This window comes from Chiloscyllium plagiosum, unplaced genomic scaffold (assembly GCF_037043375.1).
Source record: "Chiloscyllium plagiosum isolate Xiang-an unplaced genomic scaffold, Cpla_swu_hap1 HiC_scaffold_16, whole genome shotgun sequence".
Lineage (NCBI taxonomy): Eukaryota > Metazoa > Chordata > Chondrichthyes > Orectolobiformes > Hemiscylliidae > Chiloscyllium > Chiloscyllium plagiosum.
The window spans coordinates 84,716,845-84,729,870 of NW_028270154.1; positions in this window are offsets into that span (position 1 = coordinate 84,716,845).

Below are 13,026 nucleotides of genomic sequence, written 5' to 3' on the forward strand. Positions count from 1 at the left end.
TGTGGTGTGCGGGTGGCTTGGCTCAGCCCATTAGACCATTGCTGATGTGGAGAGCTTCCTATCCAGAGAGGCTAACATTAGGCAGAAAGAGAAAATGATTGGGCTCTCCTGGCTACCATTACTACTAAAGATAGTCGGTTTTACATGCGGATGGAGAACTTCTGGCACCGGTGACATAACAGCAGTACCAAAGTATCTTTATTCTCAGTCCTGTCACAAAGGTTAGCTTCAATCATTGGACTATATGAAGAGGTAGTAAAATACAGTGCACAGTTAATAGTTGATGGAATACCCTGGGTGCCTGTTCCAGATCCAGATATTAAGGACAGTATGATCCTAAAGTACAAATACCAGTTATGCCATTCTCAATCTTTGAACCATCAAACTAAGGCTTGAAGGCATGGTAACAAACATAAACCTGGTTACAAATGCCAACTCTACTAGTGGCAGTCATTGCTCTGTGAGTCTCTATTCCTTGTCTTTCTCTTCTTTTTCCTCCTTCTATCATTTTACAGTTCACAAGACAGAGAGTCTTGGGGAGCACACCAATCACCAACTTGGCTAACTGTTATTGTAAATCCATCAGTAAAATTATTCATGTTCCGCTCAAAAGCTGACCCTCCATCTACTCTGTGGTACAAGGCTGTCATTTTAAGTCAAATCAATAAATTGAGGGACCATTCAATCAACGTATCAATATTTTATGATCATCAGCGCACAAACTTGAGGCACAACCATTTTAAGTTCAGCTAATGATTTCTGACTTTTGCAATTCAGGGTACTTTTGTTTAGTGTTCCCTTGAAAGGATTTATATAAAACAAATAAGCTACAGTGCCATTTCTTTCAAATAAACTATTATGTTCAAAGAACCAATGTCTAGTGTGATGTGAATTTCTTTCAGACTTATTCAATATTTACTTTCTTCCAGCTCTGAAAGGTATTTTGTTCAAGGAGAGCATACCCTTATGTAAATGTTGTAAATATATTTCTTACTTTAAAAACGGAAGGCTGGCTGTGACTCTGGATGGATTCAGTATTTAAAACTGTGGTGACTCTGTAAATCAAGCAGGGGGCGTGGCCACGTGACGTTCCCATTTTGAACTCGGAAGAGTGCGGGGCGTGGCTACGTGACGTCCCCGTCTCGCACCCGGAAGAGTGCGGACTGGTCACGTGATGTCCCGTTTCGCGCCCCGGAAAAGTGCGGACGATCACGTGACGTCCCGTTTCGCGCCTCGGAAGTGGGTCAAGGAGGCCACGTGATGCCCCATTTCGCGGGCAAAAGGAGGTCACGTGGGGTCGGACAGCTAGGAATGTAAGAAGGTGGGGAAAGGAGTCAGACTAACACCCAATCAGAAGATAATTCTACCTCAGTGTTTATATGACGTTTTTTATTGTATAAAAGACTGGGGCAGGGACAAAACGAGGTCTTTCCTTTTTGAACTGGCATACTTTTATAGTTTGTCAGGGACAAAGGGGTTTAGACCCAGAGCTCTGAATGCTTTGTTCACTTACTGTGTAAAATAAATTAAGAGTGTGAGACCGAATATCTTCTCCTATTGCTTCATTTAAAAGAACACGCAGGACTTGGCTCACACATAGAAGAAAGTAAGTTTGTAGATTGAGCCAAAGTCCAACAATTTGGTGACCCCGACGTGATGAAGACGGAGAAGTGACGGAAAGAGAGAAAAATAGAAACAACGGACAACTGACGTTTGATGACAACAACAAGCGGCGCCGCATAAAAAAAAGGTGAGCAGACGCCTGTTTATATCGAAGTTCTGCAATTGGAGATACTAAATTGATTGTTGTCATTATACTGCAAGTGTCCTAGTAATAGTAAGTGGACAAAGCATTGATAAGGTACGTACAGGTTTAAAGTCCCTTGGGGTTAGAGTCCCCATAAAAGCAACAAGGTACGTACGGGTTTAAAGTCCCTTGGGGTTAGAGTCCCCATAAAAGCAACAAAGTTTGATACGTACAGGTTTAAAGTCCCTTGGGGTTAGAGTCCCCATAAAAGCAACAAGGTACGTAAATGTGAGGAGGTTTAAAGTCCATTGAGCAGGATCTCATAAAAGTAACGCTCACAAATTTTGATGTATGTTTGATGTTTTGTAAGTTTTAGAAATTAGATTGGGGGATGTACGGAGGGTGGAAGAAAAGCCAGTAGCGTTTTGAAGACCAAGACAGTGGTGTTTCGGTGAGAGAGAGTTGGTAGTGGAAACCTAACGGTGACAACGAAACTGCTGATCAATCTCGCTGAAAGGGTCAGTTGTTTGGGTGTATTTCATCCAAACTGACCAGCCACCGGCTTTGTCTTTGATTGGGTTGGTTGTTTGGTTATATTTATATCTAAACTAACTGACTACTGGACGGGAGGATTAAAATAAAAATACATAAAATGGAAGGGGAGTTTGGTAAAGAATGTGAAGAATATGGAGGATGTTCTTCCGATTTAATGTTGCCCATAAAACAGCAGTGGGATAAAGCCAGAAGTCAGTTAGTCAGTGGGCTTGCCAAGAATAAACAAAAAACAATGATGGAGAAATATGATAAGATTTGGGAGGAATTACAGAAACAAGGCAAAGTCCCGAAAGATGAGGAGAAGAAGAAATTGTCACTGTTTTTAGGAAAAGCAGAAGAACAAGCTAAATTAGAAGTAGAAGAGCACATGAAGAGAAAGAAAGGGTCAATATTAGTTAGAAGAAAGTGGACAAAAGAAGGTGGGGAGAAAGAAGAGAGGAGGATTCATCTGCACAACATGACGTTAGCCTGTATGGCGGTAGAAACATTACAAAAGGGAGTAGGTGGTACCTTCACAACAGATTTGACAAAGGAGACAGGAAAGGCAGGACCATCTGCGCCATTATATCCTAAATTGCCTGTGGTACAATCACCGCCTCCATATCCTGTAATACAAATGCCACTTATGTATGTTCAAGAAGGGGTGTTAGACATGCGAGAAGTAGGAACAAGAGAGTACAATGTAGTAAAACAGAGACTGGCGGAGGCTGTAGAAGAAAGCATTAGAAAAGTAGAAAATTAACATTAGAAGTTGATCAGAGGGTTAAGGAAGCGGAGGAAGCAAATAGGGTGACAATGATGCACAGTAGGAATAAAGAACAGCTAAAACAGGGGAGATGTTTTCCAGTGCAGGAGCCAGATGCTCATTCAACACCATGTAGTGCTGAGAATGAAAAGAGGGGAAGATTAAATGATTCAGGTCAGTTATTGGATGATGGGTTCTCAGACAGAAGGAGGAGAGATTTGAGGGAAGAACAGGATAGAGAGAAAGTGGATGAGGAGTCTAAAAGTAGTACAGATATTGAGGACGAGGAGTCCCTGACAGACAATGATCCAAACACCTACCCGGTCACCTTGAAAGGCTCACTCACAATGCATACTGAACATGGCCCTCCACTGAAGCCCCTCCCTGAACTGAGTTACGACTTGCGTCAAAGAGACACATTACGACAACCTATAAAGTATCAGCACCACCAAATGCCGTTAATTTACAGAGGCTCTTATCTGGGGAATGTCTATCAGCCTTTTACATTTGCTGATATGAACTGTATCCTGGATAAAATGCCCCCACCCATGGAGGTGGGTGGGCCCTGGATGGTAAAGTTTTCTCAATATACACTAGGGTACAAGTTAGCCATGGGCGATTGGAGAGCGTTGTTGGGTAAGCAATTGAATATGTGGGAAATACAGCAGATTGAAGCGTCTGCGGGGACCACCTTATTACCTGATTCAGAACCGTTTGTGCAGCATGCCACCTGTGTGGGAAGGGCAATGAGGGATAGGTTTCCGATTCCACCGGGAGCGATGCACTCACTCACCTTCACAATGAAGGAGGGTGAGGATATGTCTGTCTTTTTGGCTAGGTGTAAGGACACGTGGGCAGATACTGCGGGGAGCCATCCAGGGTCAGGCCAGCTACAGACTACATTATTTAGGAATGCCGTTATGGCAGGGATGCCAAAGGAAGTAAAAGAGGCAATGGAGAGTAATCCTGACATCCCAGGTTGTACTACAGAACAGTGGGAAAAACATTTGACGCATCACATGAAGTGTTACAGGACAAAACAAGATGAGGATAAACAGAGTAATGAGTCAGCTAAAGCGCAGTTGCTGAAGTTACAGCTCGATGAGGCTAGAAGGAAGGCTAATGATACAAAGAAGGCCTCCCAAAAGACGACGAATCAGATGGTTCAGCGGCCGTCGCCACAAAACAATCCGCCAAGTTTAGTTCCAATACCTGATTGGATGCCACCCTACCCCCAATATGGGGGCAGACCAATAGGTGTACCAGGAGGAATGCGTGGTAGAGGAAGGGGCCGCGGAGGATTTAGAGGTCAGCCACTTAACACCTGTTTTGAATGTGGCCAACCCGGGCATTGGAGAAGGGATTGTCCCATGCTGTGGGGACTCCAGGGAGGCCAGGGATTGATCCCAAGGCAGTACCTCCGTGCAAGTCAGCCTCCTTTTCAACAGACTGTTCAGCCTTGTCAAGTCCCGAATGCAGCTGCAGCCCCGGTGAAAGGACAGTACCCCCAAACTATGCTGGAAGGGCAGGGGTACGAATATTGACGGGGCCCGAGAACCCAGGGGCATGTGGGGTTGGCAGACCCCTATATGCAAATGAGGGTAATGGACAAGACTCTGTCTTTTTTGGTTGACACGGGTGCAAGATTTTCTACCATCACTTGTGATATACCTCGGTCAAGCATGTCATCCTCTAGCGTCCAGTTAGTAGGGTTCTCGGGTAAACCAGAAAATCTGCCTTTGACATCGCCATTGATTACATCAGTGGCCGGACAGACCTTTCGTCACCAGTATATTTCATCACCTGCATGCCCCGTGAATTTGATGGGACGTGACTTGTTGGTGAGATGCGGGGTTTCGGTTCTCTGCGGGCCAGACGGACTGGTGGTGACCTTTCCAAATGGCCATTCCGTCAATTGTTCTATGACAATGATTCACTCTGGATCCCAAATGATGTTATCACCAGACACATCACCAATGGCAGAAGGGCAGTGGGCAGATATATATTGGGGACTTCTCGAACCCGAAAACAGGCAAAACAACGGCATACAGTCTTTATACAATCAATGGCGACCCTGGGTTCAGATGTTGCATCCCTATGCTCCTCCTGCAGATCCCCTTCATGTTACTTTATATTATGATAGAGATGATAATGAAATTTATCAGCATGCATTCTATCAGCACTTGGAAGGGACTCAATGGGATATTTCTTCCAGTTGCATTCTGCTTGGAAACGAAGGTGTGGCAGGTATTGTTGAATTAACTGTAGAACAGTTGGACTGGTATGAGATGTCTGAAGAAGCTATACCTCATGTTACATTGGCCGTGCATGCTGAACATCAGGCCAAGGATCTGGGACCTATGTCCAAACGCTTGATGGGGTTAACGGACTGGGTGTGGACTCAGTTACCCTGTTTACAATATTCACCATCGGAGGAAGCCTATCGAATTATGTACAGAACAACTGACAAGGTACTGCTGGAACATAGGCAGATTGAACGGTTTCATGGTAGGGAAAAAACAGACCATCCACAGGCTGCGGCGATGCTTGACTCACTACCAGATACCTTGTGGTCAGCTAGTTCAACAGATGTTGGGTACTGCAAACATGTTACACCGATCACATTTGATTTAATAGACCACACTCCGATTTGGCAGAGACAATATTCACACAAACCAGAGGCCGAAGCCGGCATTGCCGACACAATCGAAGGATTGTTAGCAGCAGGGGTGCTAGAACCCTCCCGGTCAGCTTGGAACGCTCCTATCTTACCTGTAGAGAAGCAGAATACAGGCAGATATAGGATGGCACATTATCTTCGACGGATTAATAGTGCCGTTTCTACTCCAACAGTTCCAGTTCCAAACCCCTACACTGCAATGTCTGTGCTGACCCCTGACCATAAATGGTTCTCGTGCATTGATCTCGCCAACGCGTTCTTTTGTTTGCCCTTAGCTGATCATTTGAGGGACATTTTTTCATTTACCTATAAAGGCCAACAATTACGTTATACAAGGTTCCCTCAAGGGTTTATTTTGTCACCTGGGGTGTTTAATCAGGTACTGAAACAGCAGCTGAAGGATCTGACGCTCCCAAAGGGGGTGGTATTGATCCAGTATGTGGATGACATTCTTTTGGCAGCACCCGATCATGTTTCTTGTTTGGAAGCCACAAAGTCGTTGCTGTTTCACCTGTATAGTGTCGGTTTTAAAGTTTCACGGGTTAAATTGCAATGCTGCAGACAAACGGTGTCTTTTCTGGGTAGAGTTATTTCTGCTAAGGGAACAGGTGTGTCTCCGTCCCATAGATCCTCCATTCTGCATCATACCAAACCAGTCACTGTAAAAGACATGCTCTCATTTCTTGGGTTGGCAGGATACAGTAGACAATTTATTGCATCATATGGGAAGCTCACTTTCCCTCTGAGGGCCATGGGAAATGAGTAAGGTATGAGAAATTTGTCGGCCCATTTGCAGTGGACTACGGAGGCAGACGAAAGTTTCATATCTCTTAAACAGGCTTTAACGCGGGCTGCTGATTTAGCGGTCCCAGATTACAAAGAGCCATTTTTCCTCGATATTTCTGAAAAATTACACATAATAAATGGTGTTCTTTTTCAGAAAAAAGGGGGAGGCCGGCAGGTGCTGATGTACGTAAGTGTTACTCTTGACCCAGTGGAGGACAGACACCCGCCATGTACAAGACATGCAGCAGGGGTAGCAAAATTTTCCAAAAGGTAGCACATATAGTCATAGGCCATTCATTAACAGTACTGATGACACATAGTATAGTGGCCTATGTGAACTCAACAGCCTTTACAATGACGTCATTGCGGCAAACTAGGTTAGAGAAAATCTTGAATGCACCACATATAATTTTTACACATGAAGGAATTAACATGGCTGATAATATGGGAGAAGGAGAGCCACACATCTGTGAGGAAAAGGTACAGAGAGATATTAAAGTAAGGGCAGATTTTCAGGCAATTCCATTAGTAGACCCAGAAGAAGTGCTGTTCACAGATGGTTGCTGTTACAGACATCCAACTGAAGGACTTAAAGCAGCCTATGCAGTGGTACGACAGACAAGTGAGGGATTTGAGGAAGTGTTGACAGGAAAAGTGACAGGCAAAGAATCAGCTCAGTTGGCTGAACTACAGGCAATGATAGCTGCGTTAGAATGGTCAGAGGGAAAAAGAGTAAATATCTATACCGACTCTGCATATGTGGCAGGGGCTATACAAGTAGAACTTAGTCAATGGATCAGGGCAGGATTCTTAACAGCAGCAAAAACCCCAATTAAACATGAAAAAGATATGAAAAGATTAGCGGAGGCCCTGATGAAACCTGCAGAAGTGGCAGTGGTCAAGTGTAGAGGACATGATAAAGCAGATACAGTAGTAGTGAAGGGTAATCAGGAAGCAGACTCAGCAGCAAAGAAAGCAGCAGGGTATACACCACAGTATATAATGATGCAAACAGAGAGAACAGTGTATGACCTGCTGCCCGCTTGCGATGCGAATGTGTTAATAACAGAGCAGCAGAAAGCCTCTCCTCATGAACTGACAGTATGGAGAGAGAGAGGGGCCATAGAGTCAGAAGGGATTTGGAGGTCACCGGATGGTAGACCAGTGCTACCTCCAGGTTTGATAGCTTCTATGCTTCAGGAGGCACATGGGCTCACACATTGTGGAAAAACACAGATGCAGAGGTATCTGACACATTGGTGGCATCCGTTCTTGCCAGCAATGATTGAAAATTATATCAGGGAATGTAGAACGTGTACAGAATATAACGTGAGACCAACAGTGAAACCACACGAGGGAAAATTCCCTCTTCCAAGAATGCCAGGTCAGGAAATAGTGATTGACTACACTGATATGATAGAGAGAGTAAATGGATATCGGTACCTTCTGGTAGCAGTGGATGCATACACTGGTTGGCCAGAAGCAATACCTGCAAAAAAGGAAGATGCAAAGACAGTGATCAAATTCTTGATAAACCAGTATATTCCAACACATGGGTTTCCAAAGAAAGTCAGGTCGGATAATGGCACACACTTCAAGAATAAAGACCTGCAAGAAGTTGAAGCAGCTTTAGGACTGAAACATGCGTTTGGAACAGTGTACCATCCTCAGTCACAGGGAAAAGTGGAAAGAATGAATCGGTCCATAAAAGGAAAAATAGGAAAAGTGTGTGCACAAACAAAGTTAAGCTGGGTGGATGCCCTACCCTTAGCTTTAATGTCCATTAGAAGCTCAGTAAACTCTATCACAGGGTTCACCCCATATAGCTGACAACAGGGCAGCAGTTCCCGGGACCAGGAGCTGGAATACAGATGTTAGAGGGAGGAGGAGCCTCTTTAAGGTACAAACCTTACTATGACCAACTAACAGCTTTGGTGTCAGCTTTCTCCAAACAGGTTGGACCGGAAAAGGGGGAACTACAGAGCCAGGTGCCATCTACGACAGACTGGGTCCTGCTGAAGGTGATCAAACGGAAGTGGTCGGAGCCGAGGTGGACAGGACCTTATAAGGTGGTGGAGAGGACATCTCATGCGGTCAGACTACAGGGGAAAGGAGAAAGCTGGTACCATTGGAGCCAGTGTGCAGCCACGGAACCGCCAACAAGAACTTTAGAACAAATAAGAACAGAAAACGAGTAGAAGGGTCCTAAATGTTTAATGTTTGTACGAAGAAGGTTTTGGAAAAAGGGGGAGTGTGCTCTATGTTTGGAGATCAATGTTGTACGTTCATCCCCAACAATATGGCACCTGATGGTTCGGTCACTAGAGCCTTGGAAGGGCTAAGAATTTTGTCTGAAGAAATGCATGAACACTTGGGTATTTACAATCCTCTAGGAGGACTGTTTGATTCATGGTTTGGGAAATGGAAGGGATTAATTGCCTCTGTGTTTATGTCCCTCGGGGGTATGATTATTGTGTTAGTGTTGTGCGGATGTTGTTGTATTCCCTGTATTAGATCTTTGTTAAACAGGGTAATTATTACAGCAATTGAAGGGAAGGCTCCCCCGTCATACCAGATGTCACAGATGGAGACGGAAACCATGGCTTTAGCAAGGAGGGAGGACTATGCATCAGAGAGCGAATATGATATATAGAACTGGTTGGTTGGTCTCATTTTCATGAGACCAAAAGGGGGACTTGTAAATATATTTCTTACTTTAAAAACGGAAGGCTGGCTGTGACTCTGGATGGATTCAGTATTTAAAACTGTGGTGACTCTGTAAATCAAGCAGGGGGCGTGGCCACGTGACGTTCCCATTTTGAACTCGGAAGAGTGCGGGGCGTGGCTACGTGACGTCCCCGTCTCGCACCCGGAAGAGTGCGGACTGGTCACGTGATGTCCCGTTTCGCGCCCCGGAAAAGTGCGGACGATCACGTGACGTCCCGTTTCGCGCCTCGGAAGTGGGTCAAGGAGGCCACGTGATGCCCCATTTCGCGGGCAAAAGGAGGTCACGTGGGGTCGGACAGCTAGGAATGTAAGAAGGTGGGGAAAGGAGTCAGACTAACACCCAATCAGAAGATAATTCTACCTCAGTGTTTATATGACGTTTTTTATTGTATAAAAGACTGGGGCAGGGACAAAACGAGGTCTTTCCTTTTTGAACTGGCATACTTTTATAGTTTGTCAGGGACAAAGGGGTTTAGACCCAGAGCTCTGAATGCTTTGTTCACTTACTGTGTAAAATAAATTAAGAGTGTGAGACCGAATATCTTCTCCTATTGTTTCATTTAAAAGAACACGCAGGACTTGGCTCACACATAGAAGAAAGTAAGTTTGTAGATTGAGCCAAAGTCCAACAATGTCTAACTGGCTTTTCATTAACCTTACTGCATAGGTTCACAATTAAACTGGAAGCAGGTGTCACAATAGTGGTAGGATGTAGGCCACCAAGTTTCAACTTCCATCATCTGATTTGAATACCTGAGATTTTCAGGAGCTACAAGATTTTAATAGGGTCAGAAACATTGTCCCTGCTGTCGAATGGACCTCTCGATTTCTAATTTCAAATCTAATGTTGATCTTACTTTGTGCACCTTCTGGACAGCCATACCTTGCATGCCTCACTCTGTCTAAGCATCCTCTGATGTGTCTGTCCGTGCATGTTATGACTTGCTTGTACTGCATGCAAAACAAAACTTAGGTACATGGTAACAACAATAAATCAAATCAAACTGAAGTCAAATGGCTGCAGTGAGCACTTGACCACAGATTGAGACAAGTTCACAACATCCATGCAGGATAACCAAAACCTTCGGATAAATATTGGATATGGAATGTTACCAGTAGATTATCCAGCTTGGAGAGGTAATGAATACATAAACTAACCCTATTTTAGCAGCTGCTCTTAATCATCAGTCTGAGAGGAAGAAATATGGGTTGATAGTAACAAAGACTAACAGTCTCCTTCTCGGTTTCCTCTTCATGATCTCAGAACAGGGCCTGCTGAAAAAGTAAATTGAAGCATCAGTCACTCACTGAGAATGTAAAGATGTCTTTAGATTTCACGACTTCAGGGGAAACAAGTCAACCATTAAATAACTGTGGTTCGAGTTACAATCTAACACGTCAAGGAATCAAGGGACTGTTACACTGTGTAGCCTTTATTCTTCCTGCCAGGAGCAGACAATGTCTTCTCTTTTTAAAAAAGAAGTGCCTGTTTTTATTCATGTGATTGATGTTGCATTTTATTACTTTTCTCACGATATAAAGTAATAAGCTTTTCTTTTGCTTTCACTTTAAAATCTTGTAATTGATTCTCGAATTTCCACTGAGCTTTAATTTATATGTGATGTCTGTGTGCTACAAAGAAATAAAATATTTGTTGCAATTGACTGAGGCAGTTAAAAAGGGGGGGGGAGGGTGAATTTGGGCATTTGGCTAGTACACTCCCACAGGCGATTGACAGAATTGTTGTGGAGGAATTAAACTAATCCTTCAAAATCACTTTAAAACAAACTGCAAAGTAGTTTTGGGTCTGTAATAATAAAATGCCAAAGTATTCACATTTGATTTTAAAGCTGTCCTGGAGCAGGATACGATATCTTTCAGAAAATTAAAAGCAACGGTCCTTGACAAACTTAAAGGGATTGCTAGGCATTCAGAGGTGTTCCACCTGAATGCCAGAAAATCCAAACTTGCAAAATGGGTGGCAAAATAGCTGAAGGTGGAGCAGCAGAGTGACTCAGTGGTTAGCACTGCTGCTTCACAACACCGGGGACTCAGATTTGATTCCACCCTCGGGCGACAGTCTGCGTGGATTTTGCGCATTCTCCCTGTGTCCATGTGGGTTCCCTCTGGGTGCCCTCTGGGTGCTCTGGTTTCCTCCCACAGTCCAAAGATGTGCAGGTGAGGTGGATTCACCATGGTAAATTACCTGAAGTGCCCAGGGATGTGTGGATTAGCCCAGGGATGGGGTGCACCTGAATAGGATAGTTCCCAAAGGATTGTTGAAGACTTGATGGGCCAAATGGCCTGATTCCACACTGTAGGGATTCTATAAGGATGAGTGAAATGGATAAATTTAAAACTGGAAAAGCTAAGAATAGAGTCATTGAGTTGTACAGCTTTAAACAGACCCTTCGGTCCACCTCATCCATGCTGACTAGATATCCTAACTTAATCTAGTCCCATTTGCCAGCACTTGGCCCATAACCCTCCAAACCCTTCCTATTCATATAACCCATCCAGATGCCTTTTAAATGTTGCAATTTTACCAGCCTCCTCCCTCTGGCAGCTCATTCCATACACGCATCTCCTCTGTGTAAAAAAGTGACCACTGACTGTTTCAAACAGCCACAGAGACAAATTAGCATTCTCTAAGACACAGGATGCTTGCAGACCTGGCTTCTGGAGAGAGTAAAAGATTTTCCACTTGAAATCAAGTTAAATTCCAGCATCGAGAGTGTAGTGCTGGAAAATCACAGCAGGTCAGGCAGCATCCAAGGATCAGGAGAGTCGACATTTCGGGCATAAGCCCTTCGTCAGGAATTCCTGATGTAGGGCTTATGCCCGAAATGTCAATTCACCTGCTCCTCAGATGCTGACTGACCTGCTGTAATTTTCCAGTACCACGTTCTTGACTCTGATCTCCAGCATCTGCAGTCCTCACTTACTCCTACTTAAATTCCAGCCTGTCGATCCAAGGTATTGTGGGGTGTAGTATCTAGGTTGCACTGTATTTGAGGCGAAATTGACTTGAAATTGAATCAATTTCTTATGACCATTCGATTGAACAAAATGTATTTGTATGTTGAAGTAAACACATTTAAAAACTTTAATAACTGGACAAAATAGTACGGCAAACATCATTGTATTTGATCTATGTAATGTTTGCCAGTTTATGGAGAGTTCTGGTTCAAATAAAGTTGTTGTACATTCAAGTGTATGTGTTTGAGTTAGGATAGCAAATAATAAAATTTGTCTTTCTCTCATTCAAAAAATATCCTGTAGTTGGCTGTTTAACTAGTGCTAAGTTTTAATTGAAGTGTATTAGCTATGTGCTAAAGATAAATAAAATACTTGTTGCAATTGACAGAGGGTAAAAAAGAGGGGAAGATTATTCACCCCCTCCTCAACTGGTCAAAATGGAGATGAGTTTTGTTGAATTTTAAAAACATGCATTTATCCTCTTTGTAACTACCTAAAAATGTTACACAAAAGTTTTCCACTAAGATGTTTTGTTTTGGATATGAAATAGAAACTGAAAGAACTGCAGGTGCTGTAAATTATTGCTACTTTACCACAGACGTAGACACCCCAGTGTTTATTAAGTTCACTGTACATTCAACCGAGATAACTAGCTGCCTGAACACACTCGCACATCATGCAGAGAGTAACTGATGACAAGGCGGGTGCCTTGAAATCAAACGGCACAGATCATGATGTCATGTAATTGTCTTAAAGCTGTCCTGTCTGGGATCTGCAATAAGAAAACATGCTTGGATGATGTCTTGG